Raw genomic sequence first — 19,051 nt, forward strand, 5'->3', positions numbered from 1 at the left:
GGAACAAGTGTTTTCTTTTGGAAAGGAACCACTTTAGTGTTACCCCTTCTGGTCCAAGACGGAATATTCCATCCCAGTGTCACCTCGCTATCTTTTCAGAATCTATCATCACGACATGATGCCCATGCAATGATGATTTAGACTTTTTAACACGGTGTGTGTGTGTGTGTGTGCTGCTTGTGGTAGCAGTAATCTGTATTTTAAATTCACCTCATCATAAACACCATTTCAGATATCCAACCGCAACCACAGTCTTCCTATCCACAATACCTGCAACGTCATTTCAGATATGCATAATTCAAGTGAAAATAGATAAAGAGATTCAACATGTGAATCGCAAATATCGACAAGTCAGTTTTAGATATATCTGTGACTCCAGTTTGGATATATTCTGACTTGTCATAACTCCAGTTCAAGATATCTTAAATCCACTTCATGTCGGCATTCTTATTTCATTAATAGCAGCTGAGCAAAATGAATGAATGTATGTAGTGATTGGAAGGTCATCTGCAACTGAAATGACAACTAGCCAAAATTTTGTCGCACATATCTCAAAGTGAAGTTACAGATATTTTGAAGTCAATGTAATCCAGAGGCAGATATCCAATACTCAGTCGTAAAATCGTGTCACGCCACTTTGGCGACACGATCCGAAAATAGACCAGATGATAACGTAGACTCGGACAAACCGCAGTACAAAAAATATATATATTTACAAAAAACAAAGGACCGACAACGTATAAACAGAACGCGCTGGTGACACAAAACCAAGAAAAGCCAGTATGAACAAAAAACGCTTGCGCACGGTAATTTGATACCTGAAAATGCACAACACGAAATGGCAAATGTTCAATTACGCGAAACTGCCGTAGAATCCAACTTTCTAAACAAGAAAACTATCGAAACTACAGTGACCATAAACATGAGCAAACGGCAAGCGAGGTCAATAATCCGACAGCGACTTGGCGGTCCTTAAATACATGGCTGTCCTTCACATTTACAAGAGGGGCACTTCATTCGCGACAGTTTTATTCCTACGGCGGGGGACGTAACCCCAAATCGTTTGCAAGTCGGAACGTACAATAGCCGATCACTAATACAGTATATGCCAACGCAGTCGTAAAGACGTACTTACCGTTCTTTTTGTGTGTGTGAAAAACAGTTTGAGGCTTTGAATATAAAACAATCAAATGCAAAACCTCTTGTGCCGCAGTGAAGACGTGTTCGTAACCTCGAAATGTGCTCCCGATGCAGATGGACGAACTGAACCAAGTCTTTTGCACCAAGGACGGTAAATTATCCGTTTAACTACGAATACTACTTTATGTCTGAAATATGAAGGCAAATGATTCGAGATGACATGCACTGCAAATGTTTGCAATCCGACAATTGACGGTATGATGTCTGTTGAGATCATTCAAAAAAAAAGACAAATGCCATATATACGTACCACATTGACTATAAAAACAAAGATGTGCTTTTTCTTACTAAATGCCACCCATAAACAGATTTCAAGTTTTTACAAAATACCTAGCTGTTCGATGGTCACTTCTTGGTATGATAATTAGATTGACATGTTTTCCGTTGGCCAGCGGCACTTTCTTAATGTAACCTTGTGCGATAAGTGCCCAACAACATAATCGTCCCTCTCGCCTGCTCAAATGTACCTTTCAAATAATTGTTTCAGTCAGCCCGTTTGCCCCTCTCGCCGCCATCGTTGATGTTTCTGCAGCTGCGTCAACAGATGTTTGCAGCTAATGAGCTGTAATCAAGACCACGTTCCAGCCGACCCATTTGCTGAAGCGCACTGCGCTACGGAACGCAACGCGTGCGTTGCGAGCACAGCTTTTAACGTGTTCTTACGCTGATTTACTTGGAAATGGTAAAAAAAATCAAATAAAATGTTCAGCACTGTTTTAGTTCGAATGGAACAATGTTTTTTCCGACATTCCTTCCGCCGCCTTTGCGGCGATGAAGAGTCCTACTGCAACGCACTCTTGAAAGTAAAGCTGCCATGGAGTGTTGAAAGCTATTTTGCCAAAAAGACCCCCACCCAGCCATAAAAACATTGAGTCCTCCCGCGATACCTTCAACAGATAGGGCTCGCATCTGGGATTGGATGGTTTAGCTGACTAGTCGACTAGCGTGGCATGGACTCGCCGTCAATTGCGTTTTTGGCTTGAGGAGGAGGTAGAGCCCTTGCGGCAACAGTTGAGTGCTCTAAATCAAATGAATGCTTCGCCTTCATTGATTGAAATTGTCTTATGTTTCTGAATGGGCAGCTTTGCTAAATGAGGGGGAACCGGTAAATAGGGAAAAAAGGCGGGCTCAAGCAGGAATTTTAACACTTTTCTAGCCCACGCTATAAAGTGGAAAGGGTGGGGAATTATTCCGGAGATCTGTAAACACTGCAAATTCCCAAAATGCAGAACCTGCCGCTGCGGTGGGTGGTCCCGGTATGCTCCACATCATTTTCATGTATGAACTGTCCATTGACAGATCCATTTACATGCATAATAACCTGACCAAATAATATCAGTGACATCATCGACTCGTCGACATCGACTGGACACGAATCACCTGTGCGCAGACTTGACCAATCCGAAGCCATACCGCTCCGAGTGTACACGCTGCGGTTAAAATGCCATCTTTTTTTTTTTGTTTGTCAGCTATCTTTTTAGTCGTCTGCTCTCCTCTCTTACGTCCTCCTTAAACAAATTCAAAGCAAAGCTCTCCTTTGAAAGACTCTTGAGAAAGATTGAGCTGGACTCGTCAGCTAAAGAGCCTTTGACAAGATGAACTCGCGAAGGATGTGGCACTGTGGCACCCTGTCTCATCTGCTCTTGTAGCCATCAAAACATTTACGGTAAAGAATTAGCAGGCCGGCTGCCACCTCACGTCCACAAAGGCGAGCCAACCCCGAGAGCCCAAAAGACAAAGTATCTACCGAAATCAAGTTTGTTTGAAAGTGGCTAGTACGTAAAATTCAGAATAGAAAACTACTATTCTAGCTTTGTAGAGCATTTTTTAATCATCATTATGCAAGTCAACGCAAACAACCTTTCGGAAGGGGCATCTTAAACCTCGATTTGGCCCATCGGGATCGGGTTGACACAGATGATCTCACATGCTTATGTGGAGACGTCGGTGTTGATGATAAATGATATGTTGGGGGGGCGGAGGTGATTTTATCACCCGTCTTCACTCGGCGCGCATATAAGCTTCCCGACGCCGTACGCATGCGCCAGAGCAACAAACACAAACAACAACGGACATCTGCTTCGAGGAACGCTTACATGAGGAGATCTGCCAGTATTTCTATCCAACGTCACAACAATCGGGAGCTGTTTGTTTGTTGCTTTTTAAAAAAAAAAAAAGGATTATAAATGCACATACGCGCAGCACGTTTATCGAGGGGAATGCAATGTGCACGCACGGAATTCATACCGACGTCCTGAAATGTTTCATGAATGGAACGACGTGCACATCTGATCTGCGGTCAATGTGCAATTTCGAAGCGCCTTGCGTTGGCTTAAAATGGAAACTATAAAAGACTGAAGAAGTCGAGTTTTAACCAGAATGTCTAATTGCTGTGTTGGTGTGAAAATTAAAATGTAATCACTCGCACGAACGCAACCAATTGAAATTCTTTCTCGCACACACTGAAAACGTGTCACATATGTGACCAACCTGGTTGCAGTCTCGAGCTCCGCATCAAATAAAGTGCAGTATCCTATCCTATCTTATCATGCAACTTGGTCTGTTGAGATGTTTTTGATTGAAGTAGCTTTTGATTTCAGTCAATATGCCCCTCAAATGTTGCAAATTCAATAAATGTCTATTTTCAGCTCTGTATTATATCTTCTTATCATTGTGAGGTTTGAAAAAGCATTCAAATTACACTCTCACGTTTTCTGACTTAAATGATCCTCACTGTCATTTTCAATGTCTATCAAATTTGGAGAAAAATATGTCGCGAACAAAATTTTGGAACACAGGGCATATGTTGAATAAACGATGAAAAATGCATTGCGAGCTCCATTCCCACATGTGAGGGCATTAAAGTAAGTGTGTGTACCATTTAACTCGTTCACTACCAGCCAATTCTGGACCAAGTCTGAAAAGACGTATAAAAACGTCTTTGGGAGTGAATGAGTTAAAAAAGAAAAAAAATCACATTGTAGAGGGATTACAAATTGCAATCTTTTTCCTCCATTGCTTCAAGACACATTCATGAACAATAACGAAAAAGTGTGACGTACAGTATGTTTTCTGTATCTCAGTGAAGATGGCGGGGGCATCGATTTGCGATCAGAAGCTTTGACTTCCTGCTGCCTTCCATTTCACTTTTGCTCGTTAAGAGACTGAAATTTCTGATTTCTGAGTTTTTCTTTTTTGTGGTCATCCCTCTGGCGCCTCACACTTTTTCTCAGGGCACCTGCATTTTGTTCCCCCCCGAAATATTGAAATAATGTTGGGACGTGGGGCTTTCGGGGCAAGGTTTTCCGCCAATTTTTGTGCATTGGATGTTTAGCAACAGTTTGGGGAGCATTTTTAAGATTAAGTTCTTATTACTTTCTTCTAAACGCATTTCAACGGGTGTCAATAATACGCAAATCTTTGGCTATTCGTCAGCCAGCCGGGCAGGTCCCAATCCTCCGTGAGGAGCGGGGGGTTGACTCGAGAGTAAATAAGCAAGTTGTTTGAATAGATTGCATGGATTGGTCCAGAAAGGCAATCGGTTATATTCATATTTTTTAAACTCACCGGTTGGCGATTGGCTCCAAAATCCTGATGATGGAAAGCCTACCTCTAGCCTACAAACTCACAGTTTGTCATTTGGGTTTGAAACGTAGCTTTTATGACACCAGTCGTCGAACTTGACCGACACACCTCGCGCGCGGCCTCCGGTCCGGCATCGACGCGTGACTCCAAGATTGCGTCGGTCGCTTTTGCGGCTCTATTTGCCGAATGGCTGAATGGGGTTTTGCTTTCATGACAATTTTCTCTAAGACCTCTTTTTTATTAGTCAGACATTGACCTCATATATCCCCTCGGCAACCTCATCGCTCCGGCTAATTCAACGGTGCAAGAGGGCGCGAAGGCTGTTTAACGGCCTAATCTGTTCGAACTAATTCTTTGGCGGACAGTTAAGGACCACGCACATGCATACACGCCGGGAACCATCCTCGCTATGTGTCGAATAGCCAGGGTGTCTTGGTGAACAATGTTTAAGGACTCTTAGTCATTTAAAAAAAAAAAATGCGTACAAGAGGTTTGAGGCCCAATCGATGCCCGCTCGCCTGACAATTTCAGCCGAATGCTGTTTTTCTTATCCTTGAATTCAGCAACGTCCGAGGTGCCCGTTGCGCGTCTCCTTTTGCTTAATTGTGTTCGGAACGGGGCGTTATGTAAGCGGCGCTCTTTTGCCGCTGGGTCTGAATAAGAGGAGATCAAAAAGGGGGATGGGGGCGAGGAGGGAAGGCGTGGAGGAAGAGCGTTTGCCGCCTTCTCATCTTCTTCATTCCCTCCACCGCACCACTTGCCCCGGATTCCCCCGCTCTCCCTCCCTCGCTCGGACATTACACTTTAATCTCGTGTTCCGTGCTGCTTTCTCCCTCGCAAACCTCACCCGACTCATCTGGCCTATCGCTCTTGAGCTTTCTTTTTTTTTTTTTTTTTTTTTTATCAGTCCATCACACAACCACCCGTCCATTCCACTCTGCCTTTCTTCGTTAATCCAGCGTCCTGTGCGGCTTTGGTGGGGAGAATCTCATTCTCGTCTGGAGTCTCACACTATCGCCCGCGATGACTGTTAATCCTCTGCTTGTACATATGAGTATATGAGCGTGTGTTTACAGCCTCAAAAGAGTTGAACGGGGTGTGTGTGTGTGTGTGTGTGAGAGAGAGAGAGGGAGGTTGCAGGTGCTGCAAGTGTATATATATATATATATATATATATATATATATATATATATATATAAAAGGGCATGTCCGTTGGGGAACACACACACGCACACACACACGATTTGTGTCCCATGAGCAGCAAGGCGGATGAGAGGGGAAAAAAGCCCACGCGATTCCTCAAAGTATTATCTCTCGCTTTAATCTTCCCAACCGTCTCTTTTTCCTCCCCGCCAACCTTGTCTCTATAAAAGCAGGTGTGTTCAAATGCACGTTTTCCACGTTTAACATCAGTTGTCTGACAATGAAAGAGGAATAAAAGCTTCCCAAAAACAGCAGCCTTGCCATCGGAAGCTCCATTAAGATGACGCGCATCCTACCTTCGCCCCCACGTTTTCTCACCCCCTTCACTTTGCGGCCCCCCCCCCCCCCCCCTGGGCTTCCCGTGTCAAAAGCATCCCCTAACTTAGCACACGTTCAGTCGGCTCCGGCAAATGCCGATGAGCGACTTCTATTCCCCTTCCTCCGATCGCAGCTCGTGCCGCCATTTGTCACCCTCACCTTAAAGCCGCACCGCGTCGCCACCGCGCTAAAGCGAGAGCAGAGAGACGCACTCACCTCGGAGGAAGTGTTTTCACAGCCGCGGTCCAGTCGAGTCCGCTCGGCTGCCGCGCAAGTCCACAACAGCGTCTCGTCATCGCGCACACCACAGTGCAGCCTGCTCTCTTCCTCCTCCTCCTCCTCTTCCTTCGCCTCTTCCTCGTCAAAGGGCGCAGTGTCCCTCCCTGAGCGCAAAATATCGGCGCGCGTGCGCCTAAAAACTCTGATTTTCTCCACCGGCTTCTGAAGCTTCTCGACACGTAGTACTTCTAGACCGGAACCTAAACCTGATGCGTTCAGGAGCAACTTTGGTCACCTTCTGCGTACTTTGATGTCTGCAGCCCCCCCCCCCCCCCCCCCCTCACTCGTCTGGTACCGGGCGAGAGCGCGCGTGTCCGTCTGCGAGCGCGCCGGTCTAAATACGCGCGCGTGTATTGTGAATCGACGTGCGTCGATGCCTGTGTGCGAATCGTGTATCGATGTGTGCGCGCGTGTGTGAGTCAGAGATGTGCGAAATTAAGAATTGAATAGAATGATCCCTAAATTCAATTCTTGAATTAGGCTGGAGGTGGCAATACAGAAAGAATTGCAGTTGAGTTTCCAATTGCAGGAAGTATACATTGAAATTCAAAGAACTTTATGAAGCAAAATCAGAATGAGACTTTGCAGTCCATAAGCATATTTACAACATTTCACACAAATATCACTGTAAGGAATATATTGAGCATAAAGTGGAGCAAAATTGTTTTTTAAGAATAGTCTAATTGTTTTGCCGTTTTATTCACATTAAAGGCCAAGTCAGATAAATTGTTCAGCCATCCCATTATCCGAACTGCTTATCCTCACAAGAAAATTCACATTGTGCAAATGCTGATTGTTGTATGATGGAAGGTTAGCACTTCATTTTCCCACGACACTTTCCCTTATCAAAGTCTTGAAAATGGCTGCTCAAACATTTTGGACATTTTGTTTGCAGCTGATATGTGATGAGAATGTGTTTCTGACTTCCTGTAATTCATCCTGGTGGTGGAGTCAATTCAAATTCGACCATTGAATTGAATTGAATCCTGAAATTCAGAACTTTGCACACACCTGGTGTTTGTGTGTGTGTGTGTGTGTAATGGATGCCTGTGTTTCGATGCACATCCTTTATGTATAAGATAATCCATGCTATATTGCGCATTTTTATGTTTAACGTACACTTTTTTTGCGTTCAAATGTGTTAACGTGTATAAAAAGACTGTTTGAGTGTATTTCAATATGTGTGCAGGTGGGTTGGCGGAGGTGGGCGATTGAAGACTCAAATAATGAACACAAATGTTATGGTTTTATATTGCGGCTTTTCACCTATCACGGTTGGGTCTGCAACGTAATGAACGGGGATTGTTGGGGTTTGCCTACATTGTGTGTGTACGTGTCTCTCTGTATCTAGAGTGCGTATGTGTGCCTCTGTGTAATTATATCGTGTGTTCAATATGCGTGTATTTGTTTTCATGCATGCGCGTGCGTGTGTGTTTGTGTGTTGCCTGTCACACTACTTTTACTGGGCTCTATGAGCTCGGTTACAGGTTCAGCAGGTCACAATGGTCCAGTGAGTACAACATCTCACTGAGCGTTAGTCTGACAGGTACACACACACACACACGAAATGGCTGATTTTAGGATTGACATGCAGCCAGTTCGGAGCCTCCTTTGACAGTTGGTTTGAAGTCATATGGAACTGCAATGCGTCACGCTTGCCAAAATCAATCGAAGCCTTTATAAAAACACATATGCACTCGCTGACACTGTGCTGCGGTGGGGAAGTCATCCGTGGATCACTTGTTATTTGTTCATTCAGAATGGGATCTTGATGATTTTTAACTGCTGCAAAGACACACAAGCGTGCGCCTTTGAGCCTCCGCAAAAGCACATTTTGCCCCTTTGGGAGCTGTCTACTGTACACAACAATACCCCTCTCGCTAGAGCAGGGTGTGATGAACATTCGCTCCCGTGCCGAGTTAAAAATAAACATTTTAATGGGCGTGCCTCAGAGCAACCGTAGAGGCTTGAATGGGCCCCTTGGGGCTCGGCCAGGGTGCAGACTCATCACCGGCGCCCTCTGGTGCTCTGCCTGGCTCAGCGGGACTACCAAATAGTGATTTCTTCATGTTAAAAACGGTTTTTGTCACAGAGTGTGGGAAATAAAATCTCAGTTCCTGTAAAAATGCGTTTTCTCTCAAACACGCGTCAAAGCAACAGGTGGTGCGTAAACCTCCGTCCATTAGACTATTGTAGCTAATTGGGAGCTTCAAGAAAGTCATTACCAAAAAGGTGTAATAGCTGGTGGGGCAATTGCAAAGTTTCTTTGCAAAACAAACAAAAAAAAAAGGATTTTCATCCCATATATCACTCACTCTTACTCAAAAAAAGCTGCGGTTAACAGAGTACACGTAAATAAGCAGGTACTGGAGCGTTTTCTTTTTTTTAACGGCGATACCCAAATTACTCGAGGACCCGCTTCAGCCCTCATCGAAATGATTCAAATTCATATTTTTTGCAAATGACACAAATATATTCTACCCTAGTGGCAATTATAAGTATTACAAGTTCTGTTGCATTACTATTATGCATCCAGCCATACTTAATGTTGAGAGTTGTGGAAAAGCGCTTTGTTAAAGCTGCCGCTATTATTGTGAAAGTGCGATATAAAGAAAGACGTTTGTTTTGTTAGGACTGTGTAGAGAAGTAATTTTACCAATAGAGAAGCAAAAGTCATATGCCGTGATATATAAATGTGAGATGGAGGTGGGTTTTAATCCATTTTCTCATTCCCACTGAGCAGAACATGTAGAGCTTGTTTTGTTGTTGCTTTTTTGATGCAGGATCATTTTAGGTTTATGAATGCATTTGAGCTGTGGTTTGGCTTCTTGTACACGTGAGATGTATCGTGCTGTTCAAAAACAAAATCTTTTCTGTCTACATGTGTTACTCGCTTGTTTGTGTTCAAATATCCGTTGTGGCGTTTGTGTGGGCAGTCCTAAAATGTTTCTTCCATGAATGAATGTTGCTGTGTCATGTTGATAAGGTGTTCAGGGACTTAACTGCCGAGCGTTAGTGGTACTTCATGTTTTTATGTCCCGGCCCGGCATTAAGAATCAAACATTAAACGGTGCTGTTAATTGCCATTTGAAATCGAGTTTGGTTCTTTCATTTGCTTTCGCACTTCCCTTAATGAAAAATATAGCAGTCATATTCCTGAAGGAACTATTAGTGCGGCCACCGTTGCTGCAAATTATGGTCTCGATATCCCTCACGGTGTCAACTCAATGGCCCTGGTAAGGCAATTATTTTGTTCAGTAAAACTGGGTTAAAACACGGTTGTGCCACAATTCCCGAAATTCTAGATCACAAGTGTCAGTGTCAAGGCCCGGGGACCAGATCCGGCCCGCCGCATCGTTTCATGGGGCCCGCGAAAGCAAATCATCTGTGTCAACTTCCATGATCCTTGCTTAAATCTGTTCCGAACTCTCAAATTGTCATACGAAATAACTAACTGTGACATTTGGCAATAATTCTGTTACGCTGTTTACACTCACTTCAGCAATAATTGAACAAATACTTGACTGACTTCAAAAGTAGTGAGTCATCATTTTTTTTACGTACAAGTAATAATGTGATGTGATGATGAAACATTATTGCGGTTTCACTGTCTTAACGGCCCTCCGCCGGCAGACGTAACTCCAAAGTGGCCCGCGACAAAAATGAGTTCGGCACCCCTGTTCTAGATAAAACGCACGTCTTCCAAAATGATTCCGTGTCAAGGGTTAAGTTGTTGCAGTATTGACTCTGTGATGCTAATTGATTGCGTAACTATCTCTGTGATCTGCTTTCATTTCCCCGGCCAAGCATTAAAATTGCCAAGAGGTCATTTTTGCTCACCGTTTGTTCCTTGTTGCTTTTTTTTAATTGGAAAGGACTATGCAAAAACGAATCAGCCAGTGGGGGCATGTATGCTCGGGAAGAAGCTATTTACCTGTATGAGAAAGTCGCTTTTTATCATTTACAAAGGCAATGATGGCACAATTATGTTTTCACTTTTGTTTGGAGTATTTATTTTCTTTGTTTCATTTGTGTCACGCTACATGTATTCTCGCCACTCCAGAATGCAAACGATAGCGTCGCATCCAAGTGTCCCTTGCGTTTTACATAATTCTCACTGACCCAAAGAACAGACGGTTGACGAACGAGTTTTCACTTTTGCTTGAGGAATTCTGCCTTTTTTCATCTGCCGATTGAGTCATGCGAAAAATGTCTTCCCAAAATTGACAAGATTCGTACTTTGTGTACTTTGGTGGCCTTCTGACATACAACTGGACATGGACAAAGACAAAATGTCTTAAATCCAAATCAAGTTAGTTCTTGAAGGTTGAAAAGCATCGGCGAAGCTGCATTTTAACCCTTTAAGCAACAAACATTTGAACACAAACGGTGGAATAAATAAAGAGGCAATAAATCAATCATCACAGGCATTTATTCTTTATCCTGTGCGACAAACAACTCATTTTATGGCAGCTCATTGAGGAGTAATCTCCTCCATCTCATGTATATCTGTATGTCTGTGTTATACTGTCCACAGGTGGCCAAGGTGCACACGTAAGAAGGAGCAGCACAATCGCAATGAGTTAATAATGTTGCACAAACTGTGTATTTTTTTTATTTTCATGTAATTGTTATTACTGCATGTTTTTATAATGTACAATATTTTATTGCACAGTTTCCCTTTAAAAAAAATTGACGGTTATTTTTCGGAAGACTGGAATTGATCAAGGGAACTTACCTACATTCAACTCAATGAGGAAATATTCGATTTGAGATTATAATGTTTTGAGTTTCAAGCATGGCCGCGAAAACAAATCATGACAAAACAATACGTTTGGAATTTTTACTCGGCAATCCTGTGTTTGCGCTGAGTTTAGAACCGAAGAGGCCAATATTGGCCAAGAAACTGCATCAACCTGGTAAACATCAACCGCAGACAGATGTTTAATCAACTCAGTGTATACCTTAGTTTGTAATCATCAAGTAGCAAATGCCTTTTGCCCATAACGACTTATGTGGAGCCTATATGCACCAACTGCAAAGTATGTCGACATGCTTCATTTCGAAGGCAACAACATCCAAATCAATTATTTACTACTGTGTGGAGTTGCACTGAACTGCTTCAGGATATTTAAAGCAATATAAGCTATCCTACATCCTCGCATAATGGCCGGCAATCCAATAGAGCAAGCAGGTTTATAAAAGCGGAATTATCAAAATAATGCACACCACGAAAATGCATTTAATGTGACCGCCTCAGTCAGACTTTTAGCCCTCCTTAGCAATAAATTAACATCAATTCAGTTATCCAGTTGCCGTTTTATTGTTGTGTCACATTCTTACACTGCCCAGGGTGTTGTTCGGGAATAAACAGAACAAAAAGACGCTCCAGTAAATCCCCGGCTATTTGTGTCGAATCAGGACCAAGTCCTTCCGTGAATGACACTCCTCTAAAATGTGTGTACTTGCCAACAACAAATGTCATTTAAACCCCAAAAAAGCCCATACGCTTACACACCAGCTACGCCAATAGCCCAGGCCTGCTCCTTTTTGATTCACACTTGAAACTGTCTGTATCGTACAAGTCTCGCTGCCCACAGACCACAATGATTATTTTGTCCTTTGTTGTTAGTCCACTTTTTACCTGACCTATATGTGATGTAGTAAGCACATTCTCGAAGCCGTTGGGGTCCGGTGTAGCTGTACGGATTCGGAAACTGTATCGTGTTCATGTGTCATGAGAGTAGCTCAACTCCCGTTCGGCATGACCGCAGTATATCTCGCATCTGTGTTTTTGCAAATGTTTAGTGCGTCTCGTCAGCAATGGAGCTCTTTCAAGTGTTCAAACAACATGCCCGCCTGCTGGTTGCATCTGTGATTGGCTGAATGTATGTGACCAGAAGTTCACATAACTTACATCGAGCGATGCTTGTTATTTTTTAAAACGATGTTAAAATGAAATGAATAGCACATTTACTGTATTTGTTAAGATGTTCGGTTTTTTTACTAGTCAACCCCCCCCCCCAAAAAAAAAAAAAAATGACACTAATGCTATTACTTTGTTTTACTTTATTTTCTCTGGCACGGTGGTAAACTTTGTGTCGGGACACAAAGTAAAACTTGTTGTTGACCATTGTTCTTTTAGTAATAGATTTATCTGTCAATTACTTTTTCAATGGATGAATTGGATGAACGTTTTGAATGTCTTTCAACTACAGTGAAACTCCTCTACAACGAAATGTTTGCAGCAAGTAATTTTTCACAACAGGGGACCTTTCACTGTAGCAAATTTATCTCAGATGTAAACACACACATACACACACACACACACACACACATAAACGTATGTAGACTCGTTATTTTTATTCCAAGAGTGCATAGGTATGAGCATACACTTATTTGTCACTTCATAAAGCCAGCATAGAAAGAAAAAAAGGGAAAGAAATTGCGAAATTTACGATCAGCATTCACTTTCACTTATATCAATTTCTTGCATAATGTCTTTTACTTTGCTTCCTCCATCTTTCATTTTTTATTACTTTTATCCTGTCTTCAAGCGTTAAAGCTTTTCTTTTCTTCACTCCCTCGTCTGCAAAGATCCGATTTTGTTGCCATTTTAGCAATGCAGCGTTCGTGCTCCGTCTGAAACTAACAATAACAGATACTTCCTGTACTACTGCGCATGTGTAAGCCACTGTGGTGTTTGCTGTTGTCGTTTCCGAGCTAAGCAGTAGGAGTCACTGTAGGCTGAGGTTAGATTCGACTTTTGCGTTAGGCTTGTTTTAGTTGTAGTGACTCTCGTTGCGTGGCAAGGGCAGAGAAAAAGATTTCGAATCACGCAACGGGGGGGGGGGGGTTCGTTGTAGGGGGAGCAGAAAAGTGGGAATAGTTTTAATGCATGAAGATTTTTTCACACTAGGGGGTATTTTCACCCATGTAGGTTTTGTTGTAGAGGAGTTTCACTGTATAACCATGGGTTTTACTTGCAATTCATAAAGGCATATATATATATATATATACACACACGAAATAATAACAAACCAGTGGCTGTGTATGGACTAACTACATCTATTTTTCTCTGGTCATACAGTATGTTCCATGAAGTGGAGTAGTAGTCAGTTGATGCACGGTCATACTTTGCACACTTACATTCGTTGATTTTCCTCTACTCAGTGCAAAAAAAATAAAAAATAAAAAGAAGTCAGTCCCGTGACACTGTTGCTCCTAATCAACCTTAATAAAAGTGTCCGATCCGTCCTCCCTTTTCTCCCTTTCGGACAATGAAACATAATTAATTGACATTGTCATGTCAATGATGCCTCAAAAGGAAACATGGCCAAAAGTATAAAGGTGGTTTTGTCACGGCGTCATGGGGCGAGCGCCAAGCAGCAGGAAGAAGTAGGAATACACAAACAAGTTGCAGTGGGGCTTTGGGAATAAGACGGAGGCAGAAGGAGAAAAATAAGGCGAAGGACTGCACAATCGCAAAGAGAAAACGCTGCTTTGGGAAAGCTTTGTACTAAGGAGATTGGAGCCTTTTCTAAAGAATCTAGAATCATCATCATTATTCCTAATTTCATCCGCTCTTCTAACACACACACACACACACACACACGCACACGCACACGCACATTGTCACACACATTATTGGGAGCCAAGCCTAAGATGAGTGCTTTGTCCTCTTACATCCTCTTTGTCAAAGCAACAACTTCCTCCCGCACCCTACCGCATTTAAGGTATTTAGCTTGTGTCTTGCACTAAAGCATCATGCTCTCAAGCCCTCCAGCCTTCATCCCTTCATCCCTTCATTCCTCTTCTTCTGCACAACACCCCCTCACCCCTCCCCACACCCCTCATGGAGATTACTTACCTCCCGTGAAAGAAATACACTCCATCTTGTTGTTTTATGTTCCAGGCAGATTTAGTCCTGCGTCTTCCTCTCTCCACTTTCTACTCACTTTCACTTCATCTCTTTCCCAGTTCGCGTGCTGGCTCGCTCGACCCCCCCCCCCCGCCCCGCCCCATCCCCTGACACCTCTCCTCCCCCACTCGCTCCCTCTCCCTCTCCAGATGTACTTGTATAACTTATCACTCTGATGCGATAATTGGCGTGCCTTGGCAGCACGTTTTATTTAGCCGCCGCACCATAAGATATCCCGATTAGTTTTCTAATACTGCTCAAGAAGAAAAACTGTTTAAGTGTCATAGTTACATGCTACTTTTCAATTTGTTGTGTCTACATGAAGCTACGCGTGAATTGAAACAGATGCTGTAACACTTCCCCACCTCAGGAGTATTGGCGTTGTACCCTCTGTCTAATTAACTAGGTTTCAGTAACCTAACCCTTGGGGCTTGAGTGTCGCCTTGGTTACCCACGAACATTGCGTAGCATGCGTTTGAATGTCGTGTTTGCGTGTCCTGCAATAGTGACCGTTTTGGTTGCTTTGGTGTCTTTGTGTTTGCCTACTGGACCTGCAGCCAGATTCTGCCTCAAGACGCTTTTGTGTATGTATGTATGTATGTTGTATTTTGTTATATTTATGTTATGTATGTATGTTGTATTTTGTAAAATAACGATGGTAGGGTATTAGAGTATTTTAAAGGCACGGCATGTAGATATAATGTTCCTTACTTTGTCGCTTGAAGGGATACTCTGTGATGACATTTTGCTTGCACCTCTGCTCAAGCAATCGGAGGTAGGCTTGCGAAGTGTGGTCTCTCCGAGGCACCGTAGTGTGCCTACTTCAAAATGCACGCTGCTTCGAGCTGACGTCATTGCATTCTATTCGTTCACCGCTAGACGGCAATTGCATTTTACACACTGTACCACAAGATACAGTGTTTTCCGATATAACATCTTAATATCTTGTGGTTTACCATTTTTCACCACCGTTTGTATTTCAATGCAATAAACTGGATCTGGATTTAAGTCACTGATTCTTTCACGCAGCACTAGAAAGAACCCGCACCCTCTTTTTGGTACTCGTATCAAACATTGAGAAACACGGGATAATCATTCCGATTGCCGAGTTTCAGTTTTAATTTCAAGTTAAGAATTCAGTCAATTTTGTTTAGATTAAGCACAACGGAGTGCAATACTTTCCTGTAACCGGCAGAGGCGCTGTTCATTCTCAGCTAATTTGTTGTGGAAAGAAGAAGAACATGTCATCAGTCGTGGTATTTGTTCCAGCATTTAAAGTTGAATTTGGGTAAATATATTGGAAATGAAAATATCTATGAGAGAGTGAATATAAAAGACTGTCTTTAAAAGTTGATTGTTGATTTTCCAAGGAAGTCAAATCAATTCAACTCAAGTTCACATTATTAGCATACGACATTGCGATCATTGTGTGTTTGTGTTTCGTGAAACACATCCGAATTGCTCAATGCCGAGTCTGAATTTGATGACTGCAGCGACGCCATAAAGACTGATTCTGGCTTTGATTGAGGAAAATGTGCTCCGATCTTGTCCTCATCGCCTCCTCTTCAGTTGGCACTTCACATATCTCTAGATTGTCTTTTGTGAGACGACCGCATGTTGCACATTGCCGTGTACCAGACAAATACCAATAGTCCTCAGGCTGTTTGTCCTTGAAAGCTCTTCACCCCGGATACGTTTCTAATTGCTCAATGGCGGTGGGTGTCAGAAAAATGACATTAGAGAATCCCTAATGGTAGTCAGCGCTCAACTATGTGGGAAATTCTTCTCCCATCCACACCACCTTGGCTGTAAGATAATTGTTGCTTCGTCGTGTCACGCAATGATGCTTTTAGGTTTTCCGCTAATTACAAGCTAAGTGTAGGCTGCAGAATCAGGGCACATGATTCACTGTGAGATTGCAGACTCAGACACTCACGGCAACATTGCAGTTCATAAAGCTTCGAAGTTTTGAGAAATACATTTGATAAGGAACTCAAATACATCGTTGACTATTTCTTTTGTTTAGGGATGGTTTCTTCCCTTACTCTGGCATGGTCGGACAAATTTGGTGAGGATTCAATCAAACGTAATTCCACAGACATACTTAAAGCTGAAAAAAGACAAAAAGAAAGTAGTTTGAGTTAAGACAAGCAAATAAACCGATTTTATCAACCATTGTGACAAAAGACATTTTTATTGAACCCTGATTTGTCCAAATTTACTGTTCATTCACATTTTTAATTTCACCTCAATAACGACAAATTTATAGTGAATTCACATTCTTTTGCATTAACGTTGTCACACGCCCAAAAAAACAAACCATTCCCCTACCCCTCTTCTCGTCTCAACTTCCTATCGAAAAGTGTATAGCCCTACGTTTGCTAGTCATCAGGAGATGAATGGGGGCGCTAAATAGAGAGGCTTTATGCTTTACATGACATTGAGCTGTGCTTCATTGGATCTGGCTGCTCCAGATGAGACTGGACCTGAAATACAGTATTGTCACGCAGTCACAATAAATTCAGTCCATTCCCACCCAATCGAGCTGCAAATGGGAGCGCTTGAGCACGATGCGTGAAAAAATGAAGTGTTAATAAAATTAATGAGGCATCGGGGGATGGCGAACAGGATAAAGAAGGGAGTAATCTTGATAAATGCAGACAGTTGTGGGATTTTGTCTTTTGAACTAGCTTGTCTGATGCGTCATGCACAACTGGCAGGAGGCCTCATGGCAAAGGTTGACTCAAACCAGGAAGCTCCCTTGTGAGTTTGCACTTAACCGTCCCATGTGGAAAGATTATCCACTTAACATTTGTCTGTAATTGTCACAGCGTATCAAATTTAATTTACGAGCAAGGCATTGAAAGATTTTGGTGGAGGCTGCGCTGCCGCAAGTCTTTTTACCCTCAGCAACTGCTGTTTTGTACTTAAACACATTATACAGTGAAACTCCTCGACAACGAAATCACCTTTGCAGCAAGAAATTCTTCACAACAGGGCGTTTTTCACTTTAGCAAATTTCATCTCAATGTGTGTGTGTGTTTACATCTGTAAACACACACACACACACGCGCGCACACACACGCACACACACACAAACGAATGTGTACACGCACACACTAACATTTGTGTACTCTTTATTTTTATACCAATAGTGTTTAAGTATGAGCATATACTTATTTGACACTTCATATTGTCATTGGAGAAAGAAAAAAAGGGAAAGAAATTGCGAAATTTACAATCAGCATTCACCTTCACTTACATCAATTTCTTGGAAAATGTCTTTTATTTTGCTTCCTCCGTCTTTCATTTTGATGACTTTTACCCTCTCTTCCAGCGTCAGAGCTCTTCTTGTCTTAGCTGCTTGACATCCAAAGGTCCGTTTTGTAGCCATTTTAGCAATGCAACGTTCTTGCTGCGTCTGAAACTAACAATAACAAATACTTGCTGGACTCCTTGTAAATCTGTCAAAAAAGTAGAGAAAGAGTGATCCTTCCGTGCTGACCGACGATCCCTATTCAGAGGGCCGTGAAAAACGGAATTAACTGAACACGTAGGCCCAGCATGATTTCATTGGTGAACTTTTTCAGCCGTTTTGCGCCTTGCCTCTCAGCGATGTGACAAAGAGCCTGCTGATTCTTTTTAGGCGCTGAATTAATTAATTGATTTAATCATGTGGCTGTGTTGAGTGGGGGGGTCTATCAGAATTCTGGACTCTGAGAATTGGGGCTGGAAAACACTTTCGCTTAACCTGTGCTGTGCTCTTGAACATGAAAGAGGCTTGGTTAGGTTGTGGGGCTGCTTTGCTACATCCAGCGTCATCTTTTCTCATGATTGTGACATGCGATTTCTGCGACCGACTGCAACACGTACCAGGCGCTGTATACACTCGGTACGAAAATGAAGTGCCTAAACTTGTCAGACGTCCAGCATGTGGACGTTTCACTCCCTCAAAATTGATGTGACAAGCTGAGATTCACCCCTCCGATCTTTATCTTCTATTCAGAAGCTGTTCTGAGTTCAAATCCCAAGCGGTGCAATAGCGACATCTGTTTGTTATTACCGTGGTTTACAAAACCGAATTTCACTGACAAGTTGGGAGAGACACTTTTCGATTGCTACTCTTTGAGAAATTCAGTTGCCAATTGTATTTTAACTTTATTAAGTCTTTTTTGTGAATTAATTCAAATGACATTATTTCAGAATGTGTCTTTTTTTTCTCAGGTGGTATGCCGTGCCATTTTTAAAATGTAAAATGAGTGCCTTGGTTCAATAAATGATGGGAACTCTATCTTAAAGCCCATACCTCACTGAGTGGCGAGGGTCGGCGAGTGTTTGCGCGCGGCCTGAATGTTGATTTATCGTCAGAGTTCGTTCAAGGTTGCAAATGGTCTCATAGATGTACACCAGATGTGCGGCAACAGTTTTAACGGTCACAAACAGCCTTTATTGTTGCCAGGAAATTGTTCAAAAATGTTTTTTCAAACCGTTTGCAACCTTGAACGAACCCCCCCCCCCCCCCAAACATTCACTATGTGCACACAC

General features: G+C 42.6%; 2 protein-coding genes across 2 annotated transcripts in view; one reads left to right on the forward strand and one right to left on the reverse strand.

Annotated features, from left to right (window-relative positions):
* flrt1b (fibronectin leucine rich transmembrane protein 1b) overlaps nucleotides 1-6,776 on the reverse strand; it is a 46,079-nt gene extending 39,303 nt beyond the window's left edge. Inside the window, exon 1 of the mRNA XM_086105904.1 lies at nucleotides 6,523-6,776. The gene's annotated coding sequence lies outside the window, so the exon portion shown is untranslated. The remainder of the gene's footprint in view (nucleotides 1-6,522) is intronic.
* Nucleotides 1-19,051, forward strand: part of macrod1 (mono-ADP ribosylhydrolase 1) — a 147,517-nt gene that overhangs the window by 75,911 nt on the left and 52,555 nt on the right.

Source organism: Hippocampus guttulatus, chromosome 2 (genome assembly GCF_054856545.1).
Source record: "Hippocampus guttulatus isolate MCC_2025c chromosome 2, RoL_Hgut_1.0, whole genome shotgun sequence".
Classification (NCBI taxonomy): domain Eukaryota; kingdom Metazoa; phylum Chordata; class Actinopteri; order Syngnathiformes; family Syngnathidae; genus Hippocampus; species Hippocampus guttulatus.